Consider the following 12,246-nt stretch of genomic DNA (forward strand, 5'->3'; position numbering starts at 1 on the left):
GAGGTAAATGTAGCTAGGTGCAGTTTTTTTGGGGGTTTTTTTTTTTAAGATTTTATTTTTTCCTCTTTCTCCCCAAAGCCCCCCAGTACATAGTTGTATATTCTTCATTGTGAGTCCTTCTAGTTGTGGCATGTGAGACGCTGCCTCAGCGTGGTTTGATGAGCAGTGCCATGTCCGCGCCCAGGATTCGAACCAACGAAACACTGGGCCGCCTGCAGCGGAGCGCGCGAACTTAACCACTCGGCCACGGGGCCAGCCCCTGGGTACAGTTTTTCAAGTGGAGTAGTCAGTGGTCTTCCAAAAGACGCTTAAGTGGCCTTGGTTAAGCAACTGGTAAGTCAGGTAGGCATCATTGTCTTGGGCAAACATTTTTCCCGGCAGTGTCCCAAAACTGCCTCACTTCTTGATATGCAGACTTGGTCTCTGGGAAGGAGTAGGGGTGATTTGTGAAAGAGATCAGTGACCCCCGTGCTCCGTAAGGCTAAGAATGAAGGTGGTGGCAGGCCCAGGGCCAGGAGGCCTCTGAAGTGAAGGCACTGAGCGAGCAGAGCAGATGGAATCCGCAGCCGGCCACTTGGGCTGTGTCAGGGGGAAGCTGGCATGGACATCTCCGGGCTGTACTAGAACCAGTTTTGCCCCGAACTTGAGGAGGCTGGCTGCCCTCTGGGAAGCTGCTAGAAATGAGAGCCTTGGAGCTAGGCGCTGAGGGCTGTAGCGTTTGGGACTGAAGACCATTAGGGTGTAAGGCTTGTAGCTGTAGCACAATCCAGTGGAACTGACTCAAACATCAAACACCTTGAACACTGTGGTCTTTCTGTTATTTGGTCATACACAACATGTTTGTTATATCTTGGTTTTTCCATCACGTGGAAGAACTGGTCAGAATTTCTGAAGAACAGACGTGGTCACAAGGCCTGGGTACCAGCCCTTGGTGACTGGGTGAGCTTGGGCGCATAACTCATCTCTCTTGTCTTCATTCCTCAGTTGGGAAGTTGGGGAGAGGGTGTCAGTCCCTGATCCTTTTCAGCTCTACAATTCTATAGCTCTTTCAATGAAACTTATCAATAGAGAGAAATATATAGAGCCCTTTCCTAAACCGAGGCTTTTCTATAGTTTGGAATGTTTATACCAACCTACTGTAAGGAATATTCCACTTTACTAAGTGACAGTAAAGAACAAGTTGAACTGCAAGTGGGTATGGGCTTGGCTACACCCAGTTTTAGGCCTCAGTAGACTTCTTAAAATATAAAGTAGTAAAATGAGTTTGCAAAGGGGGAGACCTCCCAGTCAGCCACGTTTACTTTCTCCGTTTCTTAAGCTAGGAAGGCTGTAGAGGAAGAGAGACAGACAAGACGTTTTTAAGTTAAATTTCTCTCTCTACTCCATCCTTTCCTTTTCTTTTTTTTTTTTTTAAAGACTTTATTTTTTCCTTTTTCTCCCCAAAGCCCCCAGTACATAGTTGTATATTCTTCGTTGTGGATTCTTCTAGTTGTGATACATGGGATGCTGCCTCAGCGTGGCTTGATGAGCAGTGCCATGTCCGCGCCCAGGATTCGAACCAACGAAACACTGGGCCGCCTGCAGCGGAGCGCGCGAACTTAACCACTCGGCCACGGGGCCAGCCCCGTCATCCTTTCCTTTTCTGTCCCTCCTCCCTGATAGCCCTTTCCTTCCCTTGACCACGAATCCAAGATATTCTTGGTAACCAGTAAGAACTCACTAACAGGACCAATGTTAAGGTATTTCTCCATTTTGGAGGAATCGACCATAAATTTTCTGAGGATATAAGTACAGCAAACAGAGTTGTACCAACAGCCATTCTCCCCCCTTGCTTGCTCATGAACCCTAATTTATTAAGCTATCATGTCCTCAGGAAGCCTGGCCAAGCCCTGACTGTCTGAGCCAGCGGTTCTCACAGTGGGTCCCCAGAACACCAGCAGCAGCACCGGGGAATTGTTAGAAATTCACGTTCTCAGGCTCCACCCCAAACTTCCTCAATTGGAAACCCTGGGGTTGGGCTGAGCCGTCTGTGTTTTAACACACTCTACAAGTGATCCTGATGCACACGAAAGAGCCATTGGTATAAGCCAATCCTGCCGATTCTGTTCTCTTTCCTTAGAAATGGGCAAGTGATCTCAGCCCCTTCAGTTAAACACGAGGGGTGGTCTGCTAGGGAAACCTGTTAGAAACAGCTTCTTAGCTTTCAAAGGCCGGCCGGGTGGTGCAGAGGTTAAGTTCACACGTTCTACTTTGGCAGCCTGGGGTTTCACTGGTTCGGATCCTGGGTAAGGATGTGGCACCGCTCGTCAGGCCACGCTGAGGCAGCGTCCCACATGCCACAACTAGAAGGATCCACAACTAAAAATATGCAACTATGTACCGGAGGGCTTTGGGGAGGAAAAGGAAAAATAAAATCTTAAAAAAAAGAAATATAGGGACGCCCCCCTTTCCTGGGATCTGTGGGGTCTGTTTTCATAATAATACTACAGTGTCACTTGCATCTGTCACTCTCTTTCTCTCATGAACGTCCACTGGTCTTTTCCAGAGGTTACGTGACGTGAGATACCATAACACGCTGAGTACAGAAGTGGCTATGAGAACCCGCCTGTACTCTATTAAGCCAGACATTATGGAGATTTGTAAAAAATGTGAAATAATTCCACTCTTCTCACTAGATTTTTTGTTTTGGAAAACATAGCTGTTTTTTCATAAAAATGTGTGATTTATGTTAACACATAAAAGTTTATCACTGTAAATGAATATATAAATATTTTGAAATTTTCTCAGTTTTGATTTATAAAATGGCAAATACTGATAGACATCACACATATTTTTTTTTTTTTTCAAAAAAACCTCTTTGGGGTCCTTAATTTTTAAGAGTGTAAAGAGAAGAAGTCCTGAGAAAGTCTGAGGGCTGCTCCTGCAGGAGAGGGTGCGGTGGCTGGGGCTGCTGCTGCCATCTTGTGACCATGAGAGGAGCCAGCCCACAGAGGGAGGACAGCAGGGCAGAGAGAACTGATCTGTGAGGCCACACTGATCCTCTGAAGACCCGATTCTGGTATGCATTCTATACACCTGCACTATCTTGAAACTGCTTGTTCACTGAGATGATAAATCCCCTTCTTACTTAAGCAATTTTAGGTTGGGTTTCCTCTTACTAGCCGAAAACTCTCCCCAAATGTTGCAGTTTTACACGTAGCTCTGAGGACTTCAGTGAGCTTTACATCCATTTTGTTCACATTTCCATAAACAAGATTAGTGACATTATTTACCAAACGAAGACACTGAAGCACCAGAGAAAACTTTAAAAAGGGACACAGAATAAAATGTGATAAAGTTGTCGTTCGTGAGGTTAACAGAAGTCATCAGCACTCTAAAAAGCAGATGTCAAAATACAGTGAAAATATGCTAGAACCCATACACACTTAGCAAAGTAAATCTTCTGCTTAAGACTGTATACTTCGGGGCTGGCCCAGAGGTGTGGTGGTTAAGTTGGGGCACTCTGCTTTGGCAGCCTAGGGTTCGCAGGTTCAGATCCTGGCTGCGGACCTAGCACTGCTCATCAAGTCACACTGTGGTGGCATCCCACGGAAAATAGAGGAAGATTGGCACAGATGTTGGCTCAGTGACAATCTTCCTCAAGCAAAAAGAGGAAGATTGGCAACAGATGTTAGCTTGGGGCCAATCTTCCTCAGGCACACACACACACACAAACTAGACAGCAGAAGATAATTTCTTAAAGATTTAAGTACTAAGTATCAGACTATGGAAGAGATCAGCCTCAGCAATGATTCCCCTGTATTGTAGTAACGGTACTCACAGCTGCAAAATAGTGCAAGAGTTTGTGATATTGTAGCAGAGATGGCTAATTGTCCACCAAAAGCCCTTCCTTACAGTAGAGTTTTTAAGTAGGAAGTCTCTGCCCAGTCAGGGACAACATTTCCCAGTGTCCTGTGTTGTCCCTCCCACCACCACCACCAAGGAGGGGCCATACGATCGTTGCTTGCAAATGGAATGTGACAAGAAGTAACATGTGTCACTTGTGGCTGAGGCAGTTAAGAACCAGGTGTGCCTCTCCATCCCGTCTGCCAGCTAGATGTGAAGAACTGGAGGCCGCGGAGAACAAAGCCACCAGATGGAGAGGACCTGGGTTTCCGAATTACTGGTGATGGAGGGCTGATCGCCAACCAGAAATACTTATCTGGGACTGCTAAAGGAGTACAAAATGAATTTCATTTTCTTAAGCCTCTAAAAACTGCAGCTAGTGTTAACACAGACGCTAAACGACCTTGAAGCATCAAAGCTCTAAGTAGACATCAGAGAAGTTTTTGGCCTTAGGAGGAAAAAGAGCAAGTCTCACGTTTACTATTATATGCCCATCTCTCGTGCCTAGAACAATGGCAGATAGCGAGGCAATACGTGATGAATAATTGAGTGGATGAATAAATAAACAAATCAATGGATGAATGGAAAGATGGGTGGATGCACAGATGATGAATGAATACATTAAGTGTTAGTGTGAAAGCGATAATAGTTTGGAATAAAATAACACTAAACCTTTGTGGGAAGGGCTCACATGTTAGCTAGTGTTTATTTCTGGATATTTCAGTAAAGGAATAGCTGGAGGGATTAAAGAATAAATAGACGTGGCAGGGGTGTGAGATGTGATGGAGACGCTCAGCTTGGAAAGGTGATTAGACTAATTTTGTCTTGATATTCTCCGATCTTTTAAATAAGGCGATTGGATATACTAGTTAAGGATTCTATATTTACCTATTTTAATGAGTACTGTTTTTAGGGTTTTAAATTATTATTTAGGGAAGTAAAACTATATGAGATGAGAAGTCCATATCTCTAAATGGCCTTCAGATCACATACCAAAGTGATCATAAATTGCGCATATATAATTATAGGCAAGGTACCCTACAGGAAATCATCAGCTTCAGGGGTTCTAGCATGCAACCCTAAACCATACAGTGATAACAATAAACGTCAATTCGCATGATAGTAAGAAAAATATTCATTGTTAATATTAGTTTTAAGAAAAACTTAAATCGTATATAAAAATATTTCAGAGGATGAGAGAAAATATACATTGACATTCATTCCTTTCTGTAAAGTAGAATTCCAAATATTAATTTTATTTCTCTCTATATGATTGAAAGATGGAATAGGAAGTTGGCTTGGAGAAATAAGACAACACAAAGTGCACAGATTGGGTAGTTATCCTATAAATCACTTTATTTAAAAATATATATGTATATTTGTCTTAAAGGTACATACTTTCTGCTAACCTTCCCATTGCTCCTGAACAAAAGAAGGGGTGCTTTGGAGAAGTAGACTAGTTGCCTAGCAACCTGAAATTGGTAAGCCATCTCCCCTTTCCTTGACTTGACTTTAAATCAAGCTCTTCAGGGGAAAGCACCAGATAAATGAGAGAAATGTAAAAACTCACATAATGCTAGTGCCATGCCATGAGCTTTAGAGACAAAGCTACACATGTGGTCCACATTTTAGGATATTGAGGTTGGTTTGGAGGATACTAATTTTAGTCTAGAATGCTCTATCGTTTCCTTGTGGCGACAGACTTATTTAAAATGGCTCTTGCTAAAGTGGTAACTGTCTGAAGAGACAGATATGTTAATTAGCTTGAATATGGTGATTATCTCACAACATGTATGTACAGCAAATCATCACATGGTATACCTTAAATATATACAATTCTTAGTTGTCAACTATACCTCAATAAAAAAAAATCTTACTTCTAAAGACTACATAGGTAAAGAACAACAAAAAAATAGAAAAAATATTTTGAATTTAATAAAAAATGAAAACACAACAAAGAACAATGTCTCTTGCTGATGAAGACACTGTTCTCCAGAGTCTCTGTGGGTTTTTAATAAGAATAAAGGGAGTCTGGAAGCATAAGGGTGAATTTGAAGTCTGAGGCCAAAAGCCTTTGTAAACCCTTCCATACAGTCTCAAACGAAGGAAAAATTATCTAAAGATACTGTTTGTAATCCCCAACTGTAGATGTTCCTAAAGTAGGAAATTACACTTTTTTTGCCAATACAAGTTAAATGCATGATTTCTCTGGTAGAAATTGTCTGAAATCCAAATAAAGTTCATTTATTCCAATTTATTGCTTCTAAGGAGAAAATATATAGTTTGTAGCAGCATTTTGTTTTATTAACATGACACAGGGAGCAAAGGAAGGACAAATTCTAAAGCATAGGAAGTCTGGGTCCCTAAAGCTGACAATAGGGAATGTCTGTGCTTTCAAAACTCTTGGTCAGAGCTCCTCCTACTGGAATCACTTATTCAGTACCATGCTATCAGACTCCTGGTCCAAATTCAAATTTTTAATAGATCTAACACTGTGTCACATATTCATTAAGTCACAAATTCCTTCTTTGTGGCAGGGGAAAAGATTTCTCATCAAGTGCTGACTTCAAAAATCCATTATCACATCTTCCATTTACCTTGTAATTGGTGTGTACCTTGAGATTTTGGCTAGCATTGACATGTTAATGACTTATGACCTGCCTGGCAGAATTCTAAGTGTTTAAAATCTAATGCTCATTAAGCCCTCACAACAACTATACGAGGGAGGGACTGCTATCATCTTCATTTCATGAGTGAGGAAACAGAGATACAGGTATGGATCTATTTCCTAGGTATTTGACTGTTTTTTGGTGAGGAAGATTGGCCCTGAGCTAACTTCTGTTGCCAATCTTCCTCTTTTTGCTTGAGGAAGATTGGCCTTAAACTAACATCTATGCCAATCTTTCTCTATTTTGCATGTGGGACACTGCCACAGCATGGCTTGACGAGCAGTGTGTAGGTCTGCGCCCACGATCCAAACCTGTGAACCTTGAGCCACCGAAGTGGAACGTGTGAACTTAACCACTACGCTGCCAGACTGGCCCCAGTATTTGATATTTTTGATGCTATCGTAAATGATATTTCTAAAATTTCATTTTTCAACTTTTTGTTGCTAAGACATAGAAAATGTTGATTTTTGTTTATTGCTCTAGTATCCTATGACTTTGCTAAATTCAATTGTTAATTGTCTTTTTCTTTTTTAGATTTCATTAGGTTTTCAACATACGCAATCATGCTGTCTGTGCATACAACAGTTTCACTTCTTCCTTTACAAGGTGTGTGCCCGTTATTTCTTTTTCTTGACTTTTGGACTGGCTAGGACTTCCAGGATAATGTTGAATAGAAATGGTTAAAGTGGATATTCTTGCCTTTTCCCCAATTTTAGGGGGGAAACATCCAGTCTTTTGCTATTACATGTTAATTGTAGTTATTTCAATAGACGTGCTTCTCAGATTGAGGAGGGTCCCATAGTTTCCCAGTTTGTGGAGAGTGCTTATTATGAAAGAGTGTTAAATTTTGTCAAACACTTTTCGGCGTGTGTGTGATGGTTCCGCGGGTTTCTCCCGTATTCTGTTAGTGTAGCGAGTTACGTGTTACATTGATGGATTTTTGAACCTCAGACTAACCTCGGTCAATTGATCATGATGTATTATCCTTGTTATATATATATGTGTGTGTGTGTGTGTGTGTGTGTCTGTGCGTGTGTGTGTGTATTCTCCTTATTAGATATTGCTAGATTCCATTGGGTAATATATATATTTATATATATATATATTTATTTTTTGAGGAAGATTAGCCCCGAGCTAACATCTGCTGCCAATCCTTCTCTTTTTGCTGAGGAAGACTGGCCCTGAGCTAACATCCGTGCCCATCTTCCTCTACTTTATTTGTGGGATGCCTACCACAGCATGGCTTGACAAGCAGTGTGCAGGTCCACACCTGGGATCCAAGCCAGCAAACCCTGGACCAACTTAACCACTGCAGCACCAGGCTGGCCCCTCCATTGGGTAATATTTTGTAAGGATTTTTGTGTCTATTCTTATGAGAGATTTTAGTTGATAATTTTTCTTATGGTATTTGTCTGGCTTTGGTATCAGGGTTATGTTGGCCTCATAAAGTGAACTGGAAACTGTTTTCTCCTCTACTATTTTCTCAAAGAGAAGGTGCGTAAGAAGGGTATTATTTCTTCCTTAAATGTTTCATAGAATTTCAATTGGGCCTGGAGTTTTATTTGTGGGAAGATGATGATGATGATGATGATGATGATGATGGTGATGATGACAGAGGAAGACTGGCCCTGAGCAAACATCTGTGCCCATCTTCCTGTGTGTTATGTGTGGGACACCTGCCACAGCATGGCTTGATAAGCGGTGTGTAGGTCCATGCCTGGAATCCGAACTGGCAAACCCCAGGCTGCCAAAGCAGAGCACACAAACTTAATAGCTACGGCACCAGCCCAGCCCCTATTTGTGGGAAGACTGTTGATTAAGCATTCAATTTCTTTAATAGTATAGGGATTTCAGCTTTCCTGTTTTATCTTATGTTGGTTTTGATAAATTGTATTTTTTCAAGGAATTTGCGCATTTCATCTAAATTTTCAAATTGATTGGCATAAAGTTCCTTGTAATTTCCTTTATTAAGCTTTTTAGTGTCTGTAGGATCTGTAATGATATTCCCTCTTTCATTCCTGATATTTCTGATTTGTGTTTCCCGCGTTTTTTCTATCCTTTGGAATTATTGAGGCTGTTTTATGAGACAGCGTATGCTCTAGCTTGGTGAATGTTGCATATGCACTTGAAAAGAGTGTGTATTCTGCTTCTGTTGGGTGAAGTATTTTGTACATATCAAATAGGTTGAGAGTGATATTCAAATCTTCTATATCCTTACTCATCTTATACTTTCTCTGCTCCAACTCTGGAGTCAGCCATTTCTCCAAGGAACTCTGATTCTTTTTAGCATAGTATAGCATTTAGAAACCATGATCTGGTGCTTTTGCCATGAGGATGTCATTGCTTCTAGGCCCTTTCTGGAGACAGAGATAGGAAATTTTGTACCCACAGACATCTATAACTATTTCTAGAATTATCTGGATATCTTATATACATATCATGAGTTTATATCATATTTCCAATTCCGATCCAACATTCCTATGTTCTTTCTAGCCCTCCCCCTTTCATGTTTGTAAATCTCTTCTCGGACAGTCAGAACCATGGCTCCTGTTATCCTCAGTATATTTACTTATTTGCTCAGACCATTAACTTATTTGCTCAGTGTAGCCATCTCCCAGTCGCTCTCTCCAGTGCCTCCTCCTACCTCCTCTGCACCCTCCGTCCACTGCTCTGTTTTCTCTGCCACCAAAGCCCCTGCATGACATCCTTCCTTCATTTTCCCACACCCTCAGCCACCAGGGCATCCCACTGCTGTCTCTGTATGCATCCTGTCCCTCCGCTGGGCCACATCCTGGCACTCTGGGGCATCCTGCCACCACAGACTCCGTGTCGCACTCTGTCTCCCTCCTTGCCTCATTTCCTCCAATGCCAAAGTTTCTGTGCCAAGAGGGAAGGGAAAGAGAGGATGGGTAGAGAAAAAAAGAAAAGAAAAGAAAATTTTAAGTCTTTTATATTTGTCCATATATTTACTCTCTCTGGTGCTCTTCATTCTCTCCAGCAGATCTGGGCTTTCTTCTGGTATCATTTCCCCTCGGCCTGAAGAACATTTCTTAGGATTTCCTGGAACACAGGTCTGCTGATGACAATTCTCCCAGCTTTTGTCTGTCTAAAAACAGACGTCTTTATTTTGACTTCAGTTTGAAAGATATTTTTAGAATTCTAATTTGACCATTCTTTCACTTTCAACATTTTAAAGATGTGTTTCCCATATCTTCTGACCTCCACTGTTTCCAATGATGTATTTAATGAGTATTTTTTTCCTCGGGCTGCTTTTAAAGATTTTTCTTTGTTTTTGGTTTCGGCATTTTGACTATATTGTGCACAAGTATGACTTTTCTTTGCATCTATCCTGATTGGAGTTCCATGAACTTCTTAGATCTGTGGGTTGATGTCCTTCATCAATTTTTGAAAATTCTCAGGAATTCTGTCTTCAAATATTTCTTCAGCCCAATTCTCCCCCTCCTTGCCTTACTTCTCCTTTACACAGATGTTAAACCATTTGATTGTTTCACAGACCTTAGGGGTTCTCTTCCTTTTTTAAAAATTCTGTTCCTCTTAGTATTTCAGCCTAGAAACAGTCTATTAACCTGTGTTCAAGTTCACTGATCCTTTCCTTTGTTGTATCCAGTTTTTTGTTAATTTCTGATATATTTTTAGAAATTATTTTCAGCATTTGTGTTTGATTCTTTCTTGTAGTGTTCATCTCTTTGCTGAATATGCTTATCTGTTCATGCATGTTGTCCACCTTTTCTTCTTGATCTTTTAACATTTTTACTGTAGTATGTTTAAGTTCTCTATCTGATAATTCTAATATTCAGGCATCTCTACATCTATTTCTATTGATCATTTCCTCTCTTGACTATGAGTCATATTTTCTTACTTCTTTGTATGTCATAATTTTTACTGTATGATTGACAATATGAGCAAAAGAGCAGTAGACGCTGAAATAAAAAATATTTTGTCTCAGAAAAGGGCATGCCCCTTCTCCTGTCATGCCACTAATGCAGGAGGGGGATACCAAGTGAAAATAATCTGTAGATGAGCTAGGTCTGGGCTTTGTTGCAGATTTAGTTAGATTTTCCACTATTTTTGATGTTTTAAAATTGGAATTAAGACTTTCCTTTTGATAGGGCTTGGAATCTGAGCAAAAGTGAGACTCCAGAGTTCTCTTTATGACTTGCAACCCAGCCACCAGTTCCCCGAACTGCAGATCTGTGTGCTTTATAGTTAATTAATAGCCTGGCTGCCAGCCTTGGGGGTCGCCAGAGGGTTCTCTTTTCTCAAGTCCTGTTCTTGGCTTTCTGTGCTTGGGAGGTCTCTTCTCCCCTTGCTGCCCCAGCCCCAATTTTCAGGCCACTGCAGTGTACTTGTTGAGGGCCAGGAGTCTGTCAGAGGGATTTCTTTCCGCTCTCCTGCTCCGCCCCAGCCTTCGGAGGATCACAGAAGTGCACTAGCTGAAGGCCCAGACAGCTTCGGTGGCATTTTTCTCAGGTCTCCTCTCCTGTCCACAGCCTCCAGAATACTACCATGTGCACTCTGGTGAAGACCTATGGAAAAGAGTTGGCAGATGGGTGCAGACTTGCTGGGTGACTGGAGCTCAATCCATCAGGCTAGCCCACACATGGTGTCAAATTTGTTAAAAGTTAGGCAGACTTCTCCATACCTCCGTCTCTGGCAGCTTCCTCCTCCTCTTGCCACTATGGCAAGAATGAAAGTGGCTGTAGATCTCCTCTGTCCTAGGAAGGGCTCATCATTTTCTGGAATTTAGTTCATTTAGGTTTCTTTGTGACCTCAGCTCTCTGATGTGTTTATAAAACAAATGATTTTGTACCATATCTAGCTTATTCTCATTGTCAGAGAGAGATGTCATGCTATTTTTACTAAATGGAACTAGAAGTTTAACATTTTTTCAAATCTTGAAATTTTGTTTGATCTGAAAAACTTATGATATACATAGTTAAATTTTTATTTTGAATTAGTACATATATATGTTTATGTATATACATTAAATGTAGCATAAATTCAGATTTAAACTTTGCCCCTATGGGAATCTTTTATTAAAATGCAAATGGTCCTTGGTCCTACTTCCTTATTGTCCAAACCTTCTGCATCACTAAAGCCCACTGGAGGAGCAAAGAGAACCAGCCACTGGAGCAGGGAAATAAAAATGAGGCAAAGGTCCAAGGAGGAGGACAGCTGTGTGGAGTCAAGGACACCACCAGAAAAGGAGTGGGGTCAGGAGAGCAAGTTGTAGGTTGTTGTGTTATTGTCTAAGACTCGGACTACTCGGATCTCATCATATGCTCTTGATCGAGAACATGTGATCCAACTTGTTGACAACACCTATGGTTCTGTGCCCTGTACTGCTGTCATTCTGCATTGCTTTGTTCTCTTCTGTCGCTGAGTCTAAGATGTGTCCTATAAATATTCCTCTCTCTTGCTTTTTTTGGCTAAAATGTTAATGGCTATTTCCTATCCCTGTCTCCATATTTGCAGCTCACATGGCTTATTGTCCCCACAGACAACATTAATTTATCAAACCTTTACTTTCCCTCAATGTGAAAGGATTAAAATAGAAACTAAAGATTTACAGGGACATCTAGTTTGGGGCCAGTATGACAGACAATAATATAAAATAAGTTCACTCAAATGGATAAGAAAAATGTTAAGACCCCAAAAATAAATAGGCAAA

This window comes from Equus asinus, chromosome 1 (genome assembly GCF_041296235.1).
Source record: "Equus asinus isolate D_3611 breed Donkey chromosome 1, EquAss-T2T_v2, whole genome shotgun sequence".
NCBI lineage: Eukaryota > Metazoa > Chordata > Mammalia > Perissodactyla > Equidae > Equus > Equus asinus.